The following is a 22,313-nucleotide window of genomic DNA, read 5'->3' as shown; positions in this document are numbered from 1 at the left end:
GCAGGGAAGATGTTATGGCTGGGCACATCTTCTGCTTCCCCCACCACATTCCGATTATCCACCTCATTGATTTGATTCACCAACCAAATCCTTAACTTAGCGATAGTATCCTCTTTCTTGGCCTATCCTTGTTCTAGGAAAAGAGGATTCCTCTGTGTGTGTGTGTGTGTGTGTGTGTGTGTGTGTGTGTGTGTGTGTACGTGTACATCCTAATTCTGCTGATTGGGAAGGAGTAGAGGAAAAACTGACTCTGCCCCAAATGTTTTTACTCCCAATGTAGTGACCTTTGTCTCCTCCCCCAACTCTTATGTGTTGGAGAGAAGGGACCCCTCCCAGCACAAAATTGCATTCCTTCTCCCCCTTATAATTTATTCTAATTTATTAACTATAGCCTACCCTTCTGTCCCTCAGCCTTTCTGTGCAGTCTGGGCTGCAGAGTGAGCTTCCCTGGCCTCTCCCAGTTCTGGCAAAGTCTGGGCTGGGTGAAGGTTTAGGTGTGGCCTCCTCTGGGGGTTGATCTATTTTTAATTTCTTGTCTTTGTGTTGTGTTCTCTGATAAAAAGCAAATGTGAACAAAGCAGAAGGAGGTGGGAAAGTGGATCCAAACCCCAGTATGCCCTGCCCCATGTCTTTTCCCTTAGTGGTGGGAAACCCTTATCTTGCAAAGTGAATGCGCCCCCTTCCTCAGTCACTAGTGTACTTCACAGAAAACAAAAACCTCCCAATAAAACTGTTGAAACCTGAATCTGGATCTTTAGGTTCTTTGCTCAAAGTTTGTTGGGTTGTTTTGCAGGAATGCAGCAGTTTAGCTTCTGGAATTAGAACTGTATCCTCAAGGGTGAAGTAGGTCAATCAGCAACTGGTGTTGTGTCATCTTGGCACTTGTGGCTTCGTTTTTATCTTTTTGATATTTTCAGACAGGTTTTCTCTGTATAAGAGCTCTGGCTGTCCTGGAACTCACTATGTAAACCAGGTTGGCCTTGAACTCTGCCTACCTCTGCCTTCTGAGTACCCGGATTAAAGGTGTGCGCCACCACTGCCCAGCTGCAGTAGTGGTTTTTAAGTCATAGAGAAGGTATCCAGGTGTGGAGACTTTGAGTTCAAGGCTATTCTGGGCTCTGAGGCAGGGAAGCACAGGTGAGATGACTCAATGGATAAAGGCCCTTTCCAGGCAACCTTGAACTTGATCTTTGGAGCCCAGCTCCATAATATGATTTCTGCACGTGTTCCATGACTTACACACACACACACACACACACACACACACACACACACACATATACAAATTTAACATTTTATGTGTATTGGTGTTTTCCTTAGACAAATGTGCACCACTTGCATGTCTGCTGTCTGCAAAGGCCGGTAGAGGGAGTTGGATATCCAAGAACTGGAGTTACAATCTGTTGTGAGCTACTATGTGGTTGCTGGGAATTGAACCTGGGTCCTCTGGAAGTACCTCTCCTCTAGTAGCCATTACTGCCTGAGCCATCTCTTCAGTCTCACACACAAATTTTCAAGAGGGAATTAGGAGCCAGCTTCAGTCCTAGGGAAGCAAAGGGACCTATACTTAGTCTTGGATGATAACAAAAAATCCAAGCCATCAAGATGTGGTGGTTCATGCCTTTAATGCCAGCATTTGCAGGCAGAGCTCTGTGAATCTGAGGCCAGCCTGGTCTATAGAGTAAGTTCCAGGGCAGCTAAGGTTACACAGAGAAATTTTGTTTCAGGAAAAAAAATCTAAGCAGCCAAATAAGTAGGGGAAATAGTCTCAGAGTTATGAGGACACCTGACCATGAGACATAACTCAAAGAGTTCTTAGGAAACAACTCAGAGGAGCATTGCGCTCAGTCTTGGGGCCAACAGGAGACTGTAAGGGGACTGGAGGTCTAGCTTAAGACAGCAGTTAACTTTGAGAATGTGCAAGAAACTAGGGGACACAGCTCTGTCACGAAAGAGCCAACAGAATATGTAGTTTATCAAAGCACAGTGAGTGAAGGAGCTCAGCCTACTGTGGGGCAGGGCAAGGTGTGATCACGTGCCAGAGTCACTGGGGCATACGGCAGGGCCGGTGTCCATACGTTCCCTGGTGTGTGGCATCATAGTCAGCTGACTAAACTCCTGTTGCCAGGACTCCTTGAAGCAGAAGTCTCCACCACCCACGGTCGTCGTTGCTGCTCGTCGCCATGGCTACTGCCGCCATAGCCATAGCCACTATGGCTCAGTATAAGGGCGCCACAAGCGAGGCAGCGCCATGCACCTGCTGAAGAAAAGGGAGAAACAGCGTGAGCAAATGGAGCACACGAAGCATAGGATCGCAGAGGTGTGGGCCAGGCTGGGGCGCCTCAGAGCATGTGCTTCGTGTGGGCCCTGGCAGTTTCAGGCAGGCTAAGAGAGCCCAGAGGGCAGGCCCCACACCTGGGGCGGGACTTGCTTGTGCATCTCTGACTGGTATTGGAAGCCAGCTGAGACAGTGTAATCTGTAAAGTGGGCTCAGTGTTGGGCCCTGTCAGAGATTGAGACCACTAGCTTGTGAAAACTTCAGCAGGAGGGATCCACAGTGGTGGCATTGTTGTTGGGTGAATCTTGAGCACAGAGTTTCCTAATTCATGTTCCCAGCCTTCCAATACATACAGGGAAGAGCTCATTTCCTGTGGAGAGGCACAGAAGTATGCCCCTGAAGCTCATTCCAGAGCTTTTAGCATCCCAGAGTACTAGTGCGTCCCTCAGGGCTTCTTCAGTGAGTGGCTGCTGGATTTAGGGACATGATTTTGAGCAGACCTTGGCTTAATTCTTTGGGCAAGACTCCTGACAAGAGCAGGGCCTCAGCTCTCCAGGTGAGAACAGGCCATATCTAGGGAAGTGAGAAGCCAAACCCAAGAACCAGCCATCAGATGGAGGTATCATCAGCCCTCAGTCATGCTTGGATTGACACATAGTTCTCTAGTTCTGACCTTTGGCTACTTTAGCCTTCCTAGCTTCATGGACCCTTCCACCCAGAAAAGAAAGGGTGTGTGTCTGTGTTTTCTAAGATTATATCACAGTGTGTCTGGGTACCGATCTGGGATCCACAGCCAGTCTTTCACTTCCACAGTGGAGTGGTGGATGGCCTTCACTGATATGTCCCTCCCCTTCAGGAGAATATAATGAAACCCAACATTGATAAGAAGTTTTCCACCCACTATGACACTGTGGAAGCAGAGCTCAAGTCCAGCATCGTGGGTAAACAAGACACTTGTACCACCTTCTTCCAGAGCCGGGAGCTACTCCTTCACTGGACCTGGATGACCAGCCTTTCCTCCCCTATCTCCTTGCCTCACAGGTCTCGTGACCCTGAATGACATGAAGGCCCAACAGGAGGCACTGGTGAAGAAGAGAGAGAAGCAGCTAGCAAAAAAGGAACAGTCAAAGGAGTTAGAGATGTGGGTCCCCCATCCTCTCTAAGCCGTCCTCCCTTTATAGTACAGCTAGTGCTTGGGAATTCCTGGGGTGGGTAAGGCTGTTCCCATCCCCATTCCACAGGGAGACCCCATTTTCTGCTTTGGAAGCAGATGTGGTATCTATTGAGCTCCAAACTGGTTCTCACTTTCCAGGTTTATCTTTCTTTCTGTTCCTTTGTAAAGATGGTGAGTCCTTTCTGAGCCCTTTCTTTTTACTGGGTGCCTGAACAGCCTGCATTGTCCCCATTCCTCTCTGTCCCATGACCCCTGTGTCCTTTATGCTTGGTGTGTCATAATCAGAGCCATGTCCTTGAACTTGAAGTAAACTGGGGCAAATAGAATCCCTCTTGGGTGCTGGGGAGACCCAGCCTGTGCAATGTGGACCCCTTGTTAGGAACACAGTGGCTCTATGTCAGAGAAGGGGCTTCAGGGCAGGAACATGGTGTGTGTGTGTGTGTGTGTGTTTTCTAAGATTATATCAGTGTGTGTGTGTGTGTGTGTGTGTGTGTGTGTCTGTGTTTTCTAAGATTATATTATAGTGTGTCTGGGTACCAATCTAGGACCCACAGCCAGTCTTTCACTTCCACAGTGGAGTGAGTAGTGGATGGTCTGCACTGATATGCCCCTCCCCTTCAGGAGAATATAATGAAATCCAACATGGATAAGTTTTCTACTCACTATGACGCTGTGGAAGCAGAGCTCTAGTCCAGTACTGTGAGTAAACCAGACACTTGTACCACCTTCTTCCAGACCCAGGAGCTACTCCTTCACTGGTCCATGCCTTGGTAAGAAGCTAGAGAAGCTGCGAGAGAAGGAGCGCAAGAAGGAGGCCAAGCAGAAGATCTCTTGCCTGTCCTTCACCTTGGAGGAAGAAGAGGAGGGAGGTGAAGAGGAGGAAGAGGTGGCCATGTATGAGGAGGAACTGGAGAGGGAATGTTAGGGCACTGCCAGCCAGAGCTCTGTCCTGACATTTGGGCTAACATTTGGGCCGGCAAAGGAAGAAGCACACTCATTCTTTAGCGCTGGTTACCTACTGGGCTTTGGTCCCCAGTTTCACACAGTGTAAGGAAAAACGGAAGTGAGGCAGCACCATTGTTTTAACGCTAAAGTACAGAAGTACTGGCAACAGGAGACTGAGTCAGAGCTAGACCAGAGGTTTCTGTACAGGACCCACCAGTGTGGGAAGTTACCAGAGGACTAGTGCCTGGTCTAAAGGGATCCAGAAGCTGTCCTTTGGGGCACACAGGATAAACTGAGGGGAGTGGATAGCCTGCTGAAAATTTCTGAAATAATGGGAATGTTTGTGACTACTCTGTCAGGTACTTTGAGGTTTCTTTTTGTTTGGTTGGTTTGGTATGGTTTTGGTTTTGCCAAAATAGACTTTATCTGTGTAATAGTCCTGGCTGTCTGGAACTGACTTTCTAGAGAAGACTGGCCTTGAACTCACAGCAATCCACCTGCCTCTGCCTCCCGGAATACTGACATTAAAGTGTGTGCCATGCCTGGCCACTGCCAGATATTGTAACTGCTCACCACAGGTGGCCACTGGGCACTGGTAGTGATTGGTGAATTTCATCTTATACCTTCTGAAATCCAGTGCCTCTAATGTACAGCCCTATGTATGCATATCTGTTCTGTGCCTGGCCAGGCTACACAATCAGTATGGACTCCGGATATTGAGGAATGCTGCTTTCCTTAGAGCCCAGGGGAAATTACTAGATCCATGTGAGAGAAAGAGTCATATGGGGAATAGTTGTGTTGGGTATGAAGGATGAGTATTTCGTTAGTTGCAGAGATGGGAGGAGGTAGGACGAGTAGATAATGAAGTGAAACAGTTGGACAGAAATAACAGGACAAAGGATGCATTTGAGGACTTGGAATAAGTTAGGCAATAGCTGTTATCTTATTCATGTAGGCCCCCCTTCCTGTGGTTGTTTCCTGTCATTGTAATTTTTAATTTTCTTTTTTTTTATTGAGTCAGGGTCCCATGTAGCTAAGGTTGGCCTTGAACTTCCAATCCTCTTGATTTTCCTCAATGCTAAGATTAATATAAGTGTGTAATACCACACTGGGCCCTTCCACTTTAATTTAGCAGTACATTTAACCCAACTGTATCTGAAACAATATCATTAGATAGCTTGTTGAGCTAGATATACATTCAGTAGTACTCAGGGCTCTAGGTGGCAAGTAGTGTTGATTTGAGACAGGGTCTTACATAGCTCAGTCTGGCCTTGATAGTCATCTTGCGTCTACCTTAAGAGCAATTCTAGATTGCACAGGATAGTGGAAAGGTTCTCAAGCTCACTGTGCATTAGTGGGATCTTTTTCTTTCAGATAGTCTTACTGTATATCCTAGGCTGGGCTCTAAATTTCAGTGCTGTTGCCTCAGCCTGCGTGCTAGGATTACAGGTGTGTGCCACTACTCCAAGTTCACTGGGACTTTTGAAAAGCACTGGTGGTGAGTTTTCCCTTGCCATCATTTTGAGGTCTTAGCAATAGGAACTAGACACCCAGCTCCCTGGCATCTATGATTATTTCTTTTAGTTTATGTTTGTTATTTATTTCGGTTAGTAGTTCTGTTTTTCCCTTTATTTTTTATTTTATTTATTTTAGGGTTTTCGGAAACAAGGTTTTTCTGTGTAATAGCCCTAGCAGCTCTAGAACTTGCTTTGTAGACCAGGCTGGCGTCAAACTCCCAAATATCTGCCTGCCTTTGCCTCCCGAGTGCTGGGAATAAAGGTGTGTGCCACCATCACATTAATGATTATTTTTAAGACAAGGTTTAACTGTGGTTGTGGTATGTCTGGCACTCACTGTGCACACCAAGCTGGGCTTAAACTCTGATCCACATGCTTCTCCCCTTGAGACTGCTGGGATTAAAGGTGTGTGCCACCAAGGCTGGCTAAGTCAGTAGTTCTTAAAACATGTTCCAGTGGCCTGAGAGAGCATACAGACAGGTCCCTGGAGATCAAAACCATTTTTAGTACAGTCATAGTGCCACATGCCTTTAATCCCAGCACTCAGGAGACAGAAGTAGGTAGATCTCTGAGTTTGAGCCCAATCTGCTCTACATAAGTGAGTTCCAGGAGGTCACTCAGGGTTACATAAATGTTACTGTCTAAAAACAAAACCACAGAATCATTTTCTGAAAAATGGTGAGATATTGTTTGTCTCATTGCTCTAGAGATCACCACAAAGAAAAGGAAACTGGGGAAGAACCCTGTTGTAGACACGAGCTTCTTGCCTGACTAGGACAGGGAGGTAAAAACTGCCTGGATCTGGTGTTGACTTTGGTATTTATTGATCATGAAGTTGACCTTGGTGGAGACTATTTCCCAGGAAGCAGCCCTGAACCTCATCCTTTGTCTATTTCCTCTCAGGAGGAGGAAAATCAGCTTCAAGAAGAGCTGCGTCAGGAATGGGAAGCCAAGCAGAAAAAAATCAAGAGTGAGTACTATATACCTAGATGATACAGTTGCTTAGGCCTGTTATCTTAACACTCAAGAGCTTAAGGCAAGAGGATCTGAAGTTTAAGATCATCTTTAGCTACATAGCTAGTTTGAAGCCAGTCTTGGCTACATGAGACCCAATCTCGAAAAGTCAAAAACAAAACAGACACAAAAACAATAAGTTCTAGTAGAGCTGAACATGTGTGATCCAGAGTTGGGGCAGTGAAAAAGCAGGGCTAAGACCCAAGAAGTTCATTCACCTTGGGTATGTAGGCCAAGGAAACTCTGGGCACTTGGGTCTCTAGACCAAGAGGCAACTCTTCTTTGTAGGTGAAGAGATTGAAATCACTTTTAGTTACTGGAATGGCTCTGTACACTGGCGTACAGTTAAGGTAGGCAATGGAAGCGTTTCTTTGTCTTGAGTTCAATAGAAAGCAGCTGACACTCTTGGCTTGGGAAACCTCTGTGGATAGCAGGGTGGATCTTTGTCTTCTTGGAGGTATTTCTTTGGGCTATTGTCTTTCCTTCCCAACTCACTGGTATACCTGCTTCTGCAGATGAAAAAGGGCAACACCATGCAGCAGTTCCTGCAGAAAGCACTCGAGATCTTGTGCAAAGACTTGAGTGAGCTCAGGTGAGCAAGCTATGCATTGTGTGTGTCTTTGTTATGCACCTGAAGAGCCTGCTTCCCCAGCCAGCATATCAAACAAGCATGCTGACTGCTCCACTGCTGGGAAGATGTGCTGAGAGCACTGTGCTCCTCAAAGAGGAGAGTTGTGCTCTTTTTTCTTAACTTCCTGCTGTAGAAAGCTTAGGTGAGAGAGCCCTGCTTTGGTGATATGGTCCAGAAGTGGAGGACACTGGGATTCCTATCCCATGTTCACTAAACTACACAGCTTCCCTTAATCATTAAGGCTTAAAGTATTGTGCCAACTCATTGACTTTCAGGTATTCATCCCCTCCGATCTCTCTCAGGTCAGCAGGGGTGAAGCAGCTCATGTATATCAAGGAGGACCTAACCATCCCCCACGTGAGTCCCTTCAACCCTGAGTCATGCACACTGTTTCATAGGAGAGTCACTATACTGTTGTGCACTCTTCCAGGGCTAGTAGGCACAGTGGTGCCTGCTCCCACCCTGCAAGTAGGAGTGTGGGGAGTAGTGGGTGATAGAGACCTAGAAGGATCAACAAACTTGCCTTTCCCATCCTCTGCTCCTAGCAATGCAGCTTCTACGATGTCATCGTCATCAAAGCACGAGGAAAGAGTGGTGAGTGATTCTAGCTTAACTTGTTCTAATATGTTGGGAAAGGCAGTAGTATGGCCTTGGGATTACTGCTTCTCCCCTCCAGGGCCACTCTTCCACTTCCATGTTCATGATGATGTACGACTGCTCAGTGATGCCACTGTAGAGAAAGATGAGGTATGATAGTGCCAGGGTACTGGGCAAGCAAAGACACCCTGAGCCTGACATTGGGGTTATCCTTGGGGAGAAATCACAGGAAGGTAAGGTCAGGTAGGATGGCCCTGAATCACAGCCTTCATTCCCCAGTCACATGCTGGCAAATTGGTGCTGCGGAGCTGGTATGAGAAGAACAAGCACATCTTTCCTGCCAGTCACTGGGAGCCCTATGACCCAGAGAAAAAATGGGACAAGTACACGGGGAGGAGGCAGGGAAGGCAGGGAGGAAGGTTAGGTCCTGGGAAGCCACTTCTCAGTGTCCCACTGATGGTTCTTGGCAGTTCAAAGTCAGGTGATGGGAGTCATCTCAGCTTTTCGTAATCTGCAACCATCCTGACGGTAAACCAGAGATAACTAATGTGACACGGTGGAACATACCTGTAATCCCCTCCGGCCCCGGGGAAATTGAGGCAAGAGGAGCACCAAGCTTTCAGATACTCTAGGCTACATAGTAAGACCATCATAACACACAAAGAGAGAGAGAGAGAGAGAGAGAGAGAGAGAGAGAGAGAGAGAGAGAGAGAGAAGAAGAAGGAGGAGGAGGAGGAGGAGGAGGAGGAGGAGGAGGAGGAGGAGGAGGAGGAGGAGGAGGAGGAGGAGGAGGAGGAGGAGGAGGAGGAGATTCAGAAGTGACATGCTAGCCTGCCCCTATTTATTTCCTGGCTTCCATTTCTTGTTTCATGTGTCCCCATTTTTTCACACCACATCCGGTGAGCATCCAGAAGTGGGCATGACCTTCACTTTTCCTAGAGTGTCCCTCATGTCTTCAGGACTCCAGGTGCCTAGATTCCCTGGGATCATACCAGAGTACTCTGGGAGGATGTTGGTTGCTTTTCTCTGGCCCTAGTATTGTCATTACTGTTTTTCTCTTTTAAAATAAAAAAGTACACTTTGGAGCTGGAGTACCTACATTATAAGAACCTGTGCTTTATTTTTAGAGTGTGAGTGTGAGTGTATGTGTGTGTGTCTGTGCGTGCATGTGCACACATGCCAGACAGCAACCCTGGGTATCATTCTGTTCCCATCTTTTTATTTTATTTATTTGTTTATTTATTTATTTAATTATTTATTTTGGAGATGGCATCTCTCACTGGCTTGGAACTTGCCAAGTACACTAGGCTAGAAGGTTGGTGAGCCCCAGAGACCTACCTGTCTATCTCTCCAGGGTTCAAATTGCACATGAATACCATCAGTGTTGTCCGGCACCATGGCCGCCCAGCTAGCTCAGTCAGTAGAGCATGAGACTCTTAATCTCAGGGTCGTGGGTTCAAGCCCCACGTTGGGCGACAAAATGTAATGGCGTAAACGAATGCAGACAGATTGTAAAAATATATATATATATAGCTTGAATGGAGAAATAGACTTACATAACCACCGTTCCTGCAGAGACCAGGAAAGCGGAAGCAAGCTCTGTGAGCACGCTCACCAGATTTATAGGTAAACATTAGCCTGAGGCGAACATGCCCCCTAAGGGGTGGGACTTATCCCTACAGTGTTGGGCTTTTAAAAGTACGGATTCTGGGTATTAAACTTGTAATCTTATGATTGCAAGGCAAACTTAACCAACTGAGCTATCTCTCTAGCCCTAAAACATTTTTTTTGAGATAACATGTAATATTTTGGTCATTTTACCATTTGTGTGGTTCGCACCTATAATCCTAGCACTGGGGAAGTAGAAGTAGAGGAATAATGAGTTTTGAGACCAGCCTGGGTTGCACAGCAAGTTCCAGGCCACCTGAGCTACAGAGTAAGATCCTGTGTCAGTCTCTTTTACATACCATGGCAAAAGATGCTTTCTTTTCACCCATTCTTTATTTTTTTTATTTCTTTAGACAGATTCTCTCTACATAGCCATAGCTATCCTAAGAACTCACTATACAGACCAGGCTGGCATCAAATTTAGAGATCCATCTGTCTCTGCCTCTCAAGTGCTAAGATTAAAAGCATGTGCAACCATATCACCCATTTTAAACCATATAATTGAGTGAATAATTTAGTTTATTCACAATGCATGCAACCATTCCCTCCATATACTTCAAGATCATTTGCATCACTCCAAGACTTCCTGGGTTTTTAGCAGTCATTCCTCATACCTCCAGGCCTAGACCTTAACAACCTTTAAGGTTTCTGTAGATTGGCCTCTTTGGACCTTTCCTTTCCTGGAAACAGAAAGGGATATCATGGGAACAAACCTGAAAGGAAAAGAAGGGCTTTCAAATGGAAGGCCCAGCTGTTGCCATGGCCCAGTTTTCCTTTGCCAAGGACACTTGGCTGTTGTCTTTGAATGTGGGGACATATCCTCAGGCTTGACCAGGGCTTTGAAGGGAAAAGGGAGTACTTCCTTAAGCCTTCCAAGGTCCTTGAGTCCTCTTAGCTGTTATGGGTGCTTTGAAGTCACTGTTCACTTGCCACATCTGTGCCTACCCTGCTCAGACTGCATGGCGACTGGTCACTATTACAGCAGTGGGACAGGATCCATCTGGGGGTGGGCAGTGCTTCAACCTCCAGTACCAGTGGCTCTGCCATCTCAATGGCCAGCTCTCTCAGTTTCTCTTGGGTAAGCTGAGACATAGTGAGTGGTCTGACGTGGAGGCTGAGATTTCCTTTGTTTAGGGCCAGATGTTTGTCTGCACCATGGAGAGCACCTTGCCTCTCTGGCAAGCATGATGGTAGTTTGTAGTGAACTTTGCTATGATTGACTCTGTTCCTATAGTAGAGTCATCTGAGATCACATTGGGGAGGGAAGAGAGTAGAGCAGGTCAGGATATCTTGGGAGTACATTGTAGTAGGTAGTTAGACAAGATCTCATCTACTCTTGATGTATGCTGCTGGGAGCCGCTCTGAATTTCAATTGTCTAGTCCTCTATGACAACCCCAGTCTGCCTTTTGAAAAGCCATCAGAAGAGGTACTGTGGAGAAAAAGAGTTTGCTCTCAGTTGTCTCATCCACATATTAGTGCTTCAAATCCCTTCCTTAGCTCCCAAGCCCCCTGAACTCTACATTCATATGGATGAAGCCTAAGGGACTCTGAGCCTGATTCCTAGAAAGGAGCTATCTCCAGTTCTGCATCGTCTGGAAAGGAAACTCCTTGAAGCTGAATCCTGAGTCTTCATGGGGGAAAGATCTATATTGTTGGTTGTTTTTATTCTTGACATTTTTGGGGACCTGTCACCCAGCTCCCAAATAAATACACATGGAGCCTTATTACTTATAATTACCCAGCCTTAGCTTGGCTTATTTCTAGCTAGCTTTCCTTAAATTATATTATTCCAGCTACCCTTTGTTTCTGGGCTTCTTTCTTATCTCACTTCTTTATGTCTTACTTTCATTCTTACTAAGTGGCAGGCTGTGTGACCGGATGGCTGGCCCCTAGAGTCCTACGCTCCTTGTTCTCTTGTACCTTGATATCTATTGCTCCCTTCTTTGCCTTCCAGCCCGCCTATCCTTTCTCCTGCCTTGCTATTGGCTGTTCATCTCTTTATTAGATCAATAAGGTGTTTTAGATAAGCACAGAAACACAGCTTTACAAATGCAACAGATCTGTTTTCTGGAAACAGCTACAAGTGCCTGATTAAGTCGTTAGGGTCAATACTGAGAGGACATAGGTCTGTCATGGAAAGAGAGGCCAGTTTTTTGTTTGTTTATTTTTTGAGACAGTCTTTTTGTGTACCCCTGGCTATCCTGGAACTCCTTATGTAGACCATGCGGGCCTCAAAGTCATAGAGATCCACCTGTCTTTTCCTACTGAGTGCTGAGTTTAAAGACATATCAAAATGCCTGGCTAGAGACGTCATATACTTTTTTTTAATATATAAAACTGTATTTTATACTTAGGCACAGTGTTGTGGGAAACAAACACTAGAATTTATTTATTTATTTTGGCAGACTTCCTGTTTTATTATTACATAATTTTACATATCTATTTTAGTCATGAAGATGGAACTTTGAATTGTTTTTATTTTTTATTGACATTTATTGAGCTCTACATTTTTCTCTGCCCCCTCCCTGCCTCTCCCCTTCCCCTTCAACCCTCCCCCAAGGGCCCCATGCTCCCAATTTACTTGGGAGATCTTGTGTTTTTCTACTTTCTGCTTCCCATGTAGATTAGATATATGTAAGTCTCTCTTAGTGTCCTCATTGTTCTCTGGGATAGTGGTTTGTAGGCTAGCTTACTTTGCTTTATGTTTAAAAACAACCTGTGAGTGAGTAATATGATAATTGTCTTTTTGTGTCTGGGTTACCTCACTCAAAATAATGTTTTCTAGCTCCATCCATATTCCTGCAAAATTCAAGATGTCGTTATTTTTTTCTGATGTATAGTACTCCATTGTGTAAATGTACCACATTTTCCTCATCCACTCTTCGGTCGAGGGGCATTTTGGTTGTTTCCAGGTTCTAGCTATGATAAACAAAGCTGCTATGAACATAGCTGAGCTCATGACCTTGTGGCATGATTGAGCATCCTTTGGATACATATCCAAAAGTGGTTTTGCTGGGTCTTGAGGAAGGTTGTTTGCTAATTTTCTGAGAAATTGCTACACTGACTTCCAAAGCGGTTGTACCAGCTTGCATTCCCACCAGCAACGCAGAAGTGTGGCTGGCTTTATTTTGAGGTATTTCATCCCTTTACCTCACATCCTCTCCAGCATACGGTATCTTCAGTGTTTTTGATCTTGGCCATTCTTACAAGTGTAAGATGAAATCTCAGAGTTGTTTTTATTTGCATTTCTCTGATGACTAAGGATGTTGAACATTTCCTTAAGTGTTTTTCAGCCATTTTAGATTCCTCTGTTGACAGTTTTCTGTTTAGGTCTGTACTCAATTTTTTTTATTGTATTATGTGTTCTTTTGTTGTCCAGTTTCTTGAGTTTTTTGTATATTTTGGAGATCAGATCTCTGTCTGATGTGGGGTTAGTGAAGACCTTTTCCCATTCTGTAGCCTGTCATTTTGTCTTGTTTACTGTGTCCTTTGCTTTATAGAAGCTTTTCAGTTTCAGGAGGTCCCATTTATTAACTGTTTCTCTCAGTGTCTGTACTACTGGGCTAATATTTAGGAAGTGGTTCCCTGTGCCAATGCGTTCAAGTGTACTTCCCCCTTCCTCTTCTAATAAGGTTCAGTGTGTCTGGCTTTATGTTGAGGTCTTTGATCCATTTGGACTTGAGTTTTGTGCATGTTGATAGATATGGGTCTATTTTCATTCTTCTAAATGTTGATGTCCAGTTATGCGGAAACACTTGTTAAATAGGTTTTCTTTTTTTCTATTTGATTTTTGCTTCCTTGTCAAAAATCAGGTGTTTGAAGATGTGTGAATTGATATCGGGTCTTCTATTTGGTTCCATTGGTCCTCCTATCTGTTCTTATGCCAATACCAGTCTCTTTTCAGTACTGTAGCCCTGTAGTAGGGTTTGAAGTAAGGGATTGTGATGCCTCCAGAAGTTCTTGTATTGTACAGGATTGTTTTGGCTATCCTGGTTTTTTGCTTTTCCATGTGAAGTTGAGTACCATTCTTTTGAGGTCTTTGAAGTGTGGGAGAATTGTCTGTAATGTATCAATCATGTTTTAAATAAATGCTGATTGGCTAGGCAGGAAATATAGGTGAGAAAACCAGACAGGAAGTAGAAATGATTTAATGAGAACAGGAGAATTCTGGGAAGGAGGAAATTGATTCCTCCCTCACTCCTGCCCAGACCACTGAAAAAAGGTACTGAGCCACATGGCTAACATAGATAAGAAAAATGGATTAATCAAGATGTGAGAGTTAGACAGTGAGAGGCTAGAGATAATGGACCAATCAGATTATAATTTATGGAGGCCTATGTGTGATTTTCTTTGGGGCTAAACAGTTGTTGGTACCGAGTGGGAAAAAAACCCAACAAACAAACAGGCCCCATTCATGTTACATTGAAGAATTTGGCTGGGCATTGCATTGAATCACTGGAGTTTTGAATCCTTTCAGAAATGCTTAGAAATGTGTCTTTTTATTCTAAAACAGTGTAGTAGGGTTTTTTTAATATTTCAGACTATTATTATTATTTTATTACTTAAAAAAATACCAATCCAAATTCCCACTTCCTCCCCTCTTCCCACTCCCTCCACACACTCTACCACTCTGCCACCCTCCAATCTGAAGAGAGGGTAAGACACTTTGCTTTGTGGAAGGTCCAAGGCCCAACCTACTATGTCTAGGCTCAGCAAGGTATACATCCAAAGAGAATAGGATCTGAAAAAGCTTGTAAATGCTGTAGAGACAAATCCCAGTGCCACTGACAGGGGAGGTCACATTCTTGCTGTGGCTAATGGAGAGACAGAAGGATGTGCCATGATGGAACACAGGATCCCTTTGTCTGAAGTGTTGAGCTGCCTTGGGATATCTTTCTATATGCTGTGAATATGCATTGCTCTCATTGGTTGATGAATAAAGCTGCTTTGGCCTATAGAAAGGCAGGATAGACAGGTGGAAAATCCAAGCAGAGATACAGGAGAAGAAGGGTGGAGTCTGGGAGAAGCCAGCCAGCTGCTGACCAGGAAGACATGTAGAAAATGAGGTAACATTATGGCCACGTGGCAATATATAGACTGAGAGAAATGGGTTAAGTTGTAAGAGCTAGTTGGTAAAAGCCCAAGATATCAGCCAAACATTTATAAGTAATATTAAGCCTCCGAATGGCTATTCGGGAACTGGCAGGTAGGAAAGAAACATTGTGTTGTATTAGTTATGTTCCTTGTTGCAATAAAATGTCTGACAGAAGCACTTAAGGAAGAAAGCAGAACAGGGCTGGAGAGGTGGTTCATTATTTAGAAGCACTGACTGCTCTTCCAGAGACTGGGGTTCAATTTCCATCACTCACATTGCAGCTCACAACTGTCTATAGCTTTAGTTCCAGGGGATCTCACACCCTTACACAGATATAACATAACAGGTAAAGCACCAATTCACATAAAATAAAATTTTACAAAAAGGAAGGGTTTATCTTGGCTCAGAGTTTGATGGTACAGTCACTCATGGCAGAGAAAGCACAGTGGCAGGAGCTTGAGGCAACTGGTCACATTGTGTCTACAGTCAGAAAGCAGAGTGAAGCGAAAGCTTGTGCTCAGCTCAGTTCCTTTTTATATTATTTCTTGGACCCTGGCCCGTAGGATGGTGTTACCTATACCCACAGAGAGGATCTTCCTATCTCAATTAACTCAATATAGAAACTCCCACACAGACACAACCAGAGGCTGGTCTCTTAGTGAATATAGAATCTAGACTGCAGATCCTGTCAAGCTGACAACATTAACCATCATGAGGCCAAGCTGGAAGAACAGAACTAGAATCTAGTTCCTAAGATTCCTGTGTGGCCACTGGGATTCAACTGTCTCCACATGGACCTCATTATTGGAAGCTGGTGCTGGACTGAGGAGGATTCACTAGGTGTGACCCAGGTTCAGTAGGCCCTTGGAGGTTCTCTGAGATGAATGTAGAGTTCAGAAGAAAAAATAGGATTGCAGAAAGTAGTAAAGGAGCTGCTAGCAGATGCCATTCACTGTTCTGGAAATTCGTGACTTCATAAAGAAAGAGTGTGGGCCATGCACAGAAGTAGTACAATGAGAAAGAAGGCTATTGATCTGCTTGCCCAGGGTTCATTCCTGTTTCTTTTTGTTGTTGTTGTTTGATGTTTTGTTTTTTGAGGCAGGGTTTCTCTGTGTAACAGTCATGTCTGTCCTGGAACTTGTTTTGTAGACCAGCCTGGCTGTGAACCCTGTGCTTCCTTTTCCTCTTTCCTTTTCTATTTTCTTTTGCAATACTGGAGGTACTTTGAGAGTACTCTGCCACTAAGCTACACCCTCATCCCTCATTTTTCTGTCAGTTCGTGATGTGTGTGTGTGCAACAAAGAAAGAAACAAAAACTGAAGTAAAATGATGGGGCTTTTCTGGCAGAAGGACATCACTGACATCTAGCAAGATTATAGGAAGGTGTGGACAGGAAAATTATGCATTTGAGGCCAGCATGGACTACAAAGCATAACCTTGTCTTACAAGGAAGGGAGAAAGGAGGAAGAAAGGTTGGGAAAGTGGGATGATATTCAAATGACAAGCCATCAGGCAGATTTAGTGGTGCACACAAAATTCAGAACTAGGGAGATAGAGGCAGGAGGATCAGAATTTTAAGGTCACCCTCAGTTGCATGGAGAGCTTGAGACTAGCCTGAGCTGCGAGAAACCCTGTCTTAAAACCAAACAAAAACAACAAAATGAAACCCAGAATCATGTGGGAGACACTTCTAGGTGTGTCTGTGAGGTTGTTTTCAGAGAGGTTTAGGTGAGGGAAGGCCCTGAATATGGGCTGAAGTTCCAGACTGAATAAAAAAAGAAGAAAAGAGAAAGGGAGTTGAGCACCAGCATTCATCCCTCTCTGCTTCATTGTGATCAGATACCTTATCACTGGGTCTTTGTCTCATGCTGTGCAGTATTCTCAAACTGTAATTCAAAATAAACTGTTAATTCTTTGAGGTCTTTTTGGTATTATATCACAGTAATGAGAAGAGTAACTAGTACAGTACTCCCCCCCCCTTATTTACCTTGAATGGTCAACCAGAAGCCAGCATGGATGGCAGATATCAAGGTTTTTCATTCATTTTCAGCAGCAAGGTCTTGGACCACTCTTGTTCCCACAATGGCTCCAACAAGGGTTTGGCGTGACCCACCTATTGATTCTACATTCTGTCTCTCTATGCAAAGACAAGATCATATGCATCCTACTTCTCACCTTTCTAAATAAAGTGTAGATTGCCTACACACCCTCTCCTCCTGGCCCCATGGTTATTATCACTTGATAGTTGAACATCTGCATGTATTTTCTTTCTTCTTTTTTGTGGGGGAGTTTCAAGGCAGGGCTTCTCTGTACCTTTGGAGCCTGTCCTGGAACTAGCTCTTGTAGACCAGGCTGGTCTCAAACTCCCAGAGATCTGCCTGCCTCTGATTCCCGAGTGCTGGGATTAAAGGCGTGCGCCACCACCACCCGACCATCCGCATGTATTTTCATATCATGTACATACAGACTTGTCATTTGTTGTTGTATCCCATAGTGAATATTGCAGATATTGGCAGTTTCCATCCAAGCCTTGTGCTATTTTGCAACAGCAACAGCAGTATGAAAGCACTGAGCTTTGCCTACAGAGTGCCAAGCTCTGCACTTATTAGCTAAGCTCACAAAGAAACAATGTCAGTCTGAGAATATATATATATATATATATATATATATATATATATATATATATATATATATATATTAGGTACTGACCCATTAGGGCATGGTCTCAGGTACTATGTGTGGACTGATGAGCGCAGACAAAAAGCATGCTTGTTCTCTTGGCTGGTAGTCTGAGTTCTGTATTCAGCTCCCAGCACTGACAGAGCAGAGGATTGCTGTGGCTACTTTATTGTGAGTGTTCCTCAAATAAGTATTTGTTAACCTTTCCTCAAGGCTCTTGTGGACTTCATTAATTATATATAATCTGGTGTCCAATCTAGGGCAGTAACCCATGACCCCGGGATTAAGTGTCCCATGCTCTATTGACTGAGCTAGCTAGTACATCTGTAGAAAGTACATTTACAGTTGGTTTTGAAGATTTGTTTATTTTTATTTATGTGTATGGGTGTTTTGCCTGCATGTATATTAATGCATCTTGTATAGTGCTTACAGAGCCCAGAAGAGGGCAACAAATCCCCTGCACCTGGAGTTATAGATTGTCATGAGTCACAATTTGGGTGGTAGGAAATGAACCCAAGGTTCGGTTGCAAGACTAGCAACTGTTTTTAAATTGTGAGCCATCTTTCCAGATTCTCTTTGTTTGAAAATGAGGTATTATGTAACCCAGGCTGGCTCTGAAGTCATTTTTGTAGCTGAGGATGTTCTTCAACTCCTGATCATTCGGTCTCTACCTCCCTTGTGGGGGGACTATAGTCATGTACCACCATTCCCAGCTTTGGTGATCATTTTTTTGTTATGTTTCTATATCTGTGTTTGAGTGTGGGTGGGAACATTGTCATAATGTATAGGTAGGCCAGAGGACCACTTGCAAAAGTCAGTTCTTTCTTTTTGTAATATAGGTTCTAAGAATCAAACTCACTTCCACCAACTTGGCAGCAAGTACCTTTACCCATTGAGCCATTGAGCTATCTTGCCAGCCTCTCTAATTTTCTCTTAGATTTATTTGTTTTATATGTATCAGAGTTTTGTTTGCATGTAGATAGGTATCCATAAAGGCCAGAAAAGGATATTTGATTCCTTAGAACTAGAATTATAGATGATTTTGAATCACCACGTAGATACTCAAAACCAAACCCAGGTCCTTTGCAAGAACAAGTGTTCTAAACCACTGAACTACATGTCTAATCCTCCACCATTAAAAAAATATTTATTTATTATGTCGACAGTGGTCTATTTGCATGAATGCCTGCATGCCAGATCTCATTACAGATGGTTATGAGCCACCATGTGCTTGCTAGGAATTAAACTCAAGACCTCTCTGGAAGAGCAGCCAGTGCTCTTAACCTCTGACCCTTCTTTCTAGCCCCCTTGTTTTTGTTTTTGTTTTTTCAAGACAGGTTTTCTCTGTGCAGCCCTGGCTGTCCTGGAACTCACTTTGTAGACCAAGCAGGCCTCAAATTGAGAGATTCACCTGCCTCTGCCTTCAGAGTTCTGTGATTAAAGGCGTGCATCACCACTGCCTAGTTCTAGCCCTCCACCTTAAAAAAATCCAGAATGCAGGTATGATGGAGGAAGGTCATTGGCTAATAAAGGGACTGCCTTGGCCCATTTCATTGGTTAGAAGATAGGTGAGAGGAGTAAACAGAACAAAACGCTGAGAGGAAGAGGAAGTGAGATCAGACCCAACAGCTCTCCTCTCGGGAGCAGACGCCTCAGGAGAGACGCCATGCTCTCGGCTCCTGGGCAGACACACGCGATGAAGCTCTGAACTAGAATCTTCCCGGTAAGACCGGTGCTCACAGATTGTTAGAGATGGGTTGATTGGGATATCAGAATTAGCCAGTAAGGGCTAGAGCTAAGGGCCAAGCAGTGATTAAAAGAATACAGTGTCTGTGTAATTATTTCGGGGCATAAGCTAGCCGAGCAGGTGGCTGGGGTGTTGGGGACGCAGCCCTGCCGCCGCTCCTTATTACTACAAATGGCGCCCACGTGGACAACTGCTTCCACATAAAGCCTGAGACAGCTTGGGAAGTAATTCTAGAACAGAATGACAGCTTTGTGCATGGATTCTTGGTAGCAGCACTCTCTCGGGTCTACTCTGTTTGCCAGAGGTAAGCAAGCACCTCATCTAAGAGAGGCTTCCTGACTCCGCTTTAGCTGCAAAGCCTGCAGCTCATTAAGAGGTCCTGCCATGAAACACTTAAACGGTGTTGACGAAAAGCTGAACTCATGCTTTTCGGTTTTCAGCCGTAGCAGGAAAAAAGCTGTGCCATTTAAAAATGCCAGCTTTCTGGGCCATCCTGCCAGGCCAAACTATGACTGTTTGAGACAGGAGGGCTGGCTACTGAGAGAGGACTTGAGTGTTGTCTGTTGTAGCTCGCTGGCTGGCAGGGACCTTGAAACGCCATAGAGGTGTGGCTATAAATATGGCTGCAGCCTGTATATCCACCATGAGGCTGGAAAGCTAAGGAATGGGCTACATCTAGCCCGCAAAACCACGGCTTTAGTCCTACTGATATTGTTTGGTAAATTAAAGACCCATGTGGTCAAAAAACAGAGAGATACACAGTAAAGAGAGATTCAAAGACAATGAAAATTTCTAAATGGTTTACAGTGTGTTAAAAATATATGCAGACTGAAAGTTAAAATTCTTAAAGTAAACCTCTGAGACTTCAAGGTGTGGTAGCACACGCCTTTAATCCCAGTGCCTAAAAGGCAGAGACAAACAGATCTCTGTGAGTTCAAGGTGTAGTAGCAAACACCTTTAATCCCAATGCCTGGGAGGCAGAGACAGGCGGATCTCTGAGAGTTCAAAGACAGCCTGGTCTACAGAGTTATTCCAGGTCAAAGATATACGCTCAAAAAGCAAAAAGTTAACCTATGAATGTCACAGCTTAGATTCTTAAGCACCTAGTGATTTAAAGGTGCAAATCAAAACTGCTCCTGGATAGTAAAAAATTACAGATTCACAATAGGACAGATTCAGACCACTAAATGAGTCACACTGTTGGATGAATGTACGTAGGCTTGGGAGAGAGAAGAAAAAGAATATAGAAAATAAAGTTAATGTTAAAAAAAGGTAAAGTCTTTAAAGAGACAGAGTAGAGATAGTTAAGAGATAAAAAGAAATAAAGAAAAATAAGCCACGTAAAAATGGAAAATTCACAGAGAGTCTGGATTATGTACATTGTGTTTTCTTTAAATTTTTTGACTGTGAAGGAGCTAAGTACAGAGAGACATTTCATTACATGGGCTGCCAAGCTAAACCAGAATGGATATAAGGGTATTACGATTTCAGAATTTGGGTCTAAGGATATGATGCTTTGGAGAGAGTCTTCTTTTGTTTTCACAGAGGATGAGACTCTATGGATTTCTTCTATCCCAATTTGGTATGATAGACCACGACCTCCCGAAAGGTTCCTGTGAACGCCCTCAAAAAATTACTTCACTCAACTGCCAACTGAGATGACCCTGGCACACAGGTTATACCATGAAAGACCTAATTAACGACACCCCCATTCAGCAGGAAGCAGTTTGGAGAGAAAAAACTGCACCCATGTTCCCAAAATATTGTTTATAAATGTTCTTTTACATTTAAAGGGGGATATGATATAGATATGAATAATTTGCATTAGTATAGATTTTGCTTTATTGATAGAGATTTACGGTCAATTTTGTTATATGTATAAGTGTTTCTGATTTTGAGTAAGGTATTGTGATTGTGTAGTTCATTTAAATATATACTGTATAATTAAGAAATATAGGTTGTTAATGGATAATCATCGATAACAGTAAAGCTTGTAGTCATGTTAGTTAGATTTTCTAGATATATAGAGATATATTTTAGATAGACATTCTTCATGTCTTTCAAAGATTACAGAATAGGACATTTAATGTTTTAATAACTGAGGACTTTTCATGACAATGAGACACTCTGCTCCTGGCAGCACCAATCAACTTCAAGAAGAAGATGGGCATCGAAGAGGATCCTTATGGAGTTTGATAGCCATTTGGGCAAGAAACTGCTCTTGCCTGGACTATTGCATAAACTGGACACAGAGAACCCGCAGAGAGAGGACTACTGAACTTGCCTAAGGTGAGATGATCTTTTGGGGTTCCTGATTCATGAAAGAGTCTACGAGACATTATGCAGGACACAACAGATAGTGACTGAACTGACTTTGAATTTTCCTGCTTTATGGAAATGTCTGCTGGATACTATGGGCCTGAAGGCTGAAGATGGATGCCCCAATGGTACAGAGGAACTTTGGGTGACTGTCCAGGCAGCGAGATGTCTCTGTCATTTCTAGAGTTTTAAAAGTTGCTTTTTTCTTGTTTGCTTATGTAGTATTGTATCTTTCTGGAGTCTTTGATGGAGTTAAGAATAGTTAGTTATAGTTTTCCTTAGTTATGATAAAGATTATTGTAACTTTTACTTGATAACAGTTTGGTTATATGTAATCTTGCTATGTTAAAGATAAAGCCTTTTTTTTGTTTAAACTGAAAAAGGGGACATGATGGAGGAAGGTCATTGGCTAATAAAGGAACTGCCTTGGCCCATTTCATTGGTTAGAAGATAGGTGGGAGGAGTAAACAGAACAAAACGCTGAGAGGAAGAGGAAGTGAGATCAGACCCAACAGCTCTCCTCTCGGGAGCAGACGCCTCAGGAGAGACGCCATGCTCCCGGCTCCTGGGCAGACACACGCGATGAAGCTCTGAACTAGAATCTTCCCGGTAAGACCGGTGCTCACAGATTGTTAGAGATGGGTTGAT

The 22,313-nt window shown here is 43.8% G+C and overlaps 1 pseudogene; it reads left to right on the top strand.

Moving 5' to 3' along the window:
• The first annotated feature begins 2,213 nt into the window (after positions 1-2,213).
• On the top strand, positions 2,214-8,666 carry LOC142840521 (protein FAM50A-like; annotated as a pseudogene).
• Positions 8,667-22,313: the final 13,647 nt, after the last annotated feature.

Source organism: Microtus pennsylvanicus, chromosome X (assembly GCF_037038515.1).
Source record: "Microtus pennsylvanicus isolate mMicPen1 chromosome X, mMicPen1.hap1, whole genome shotgun sequence".
NCBI lineage: Eukaryota > Metazoa > Chordata > Mammalia > Rodentia > Cricetidae > Microtus > Microtus pennsylvanicus.
The sequence above is the reverse complement of the archived record's forward strand: the minus strand, read 5'-3'. Positions and strand labels throughout refer to the sequence as shown.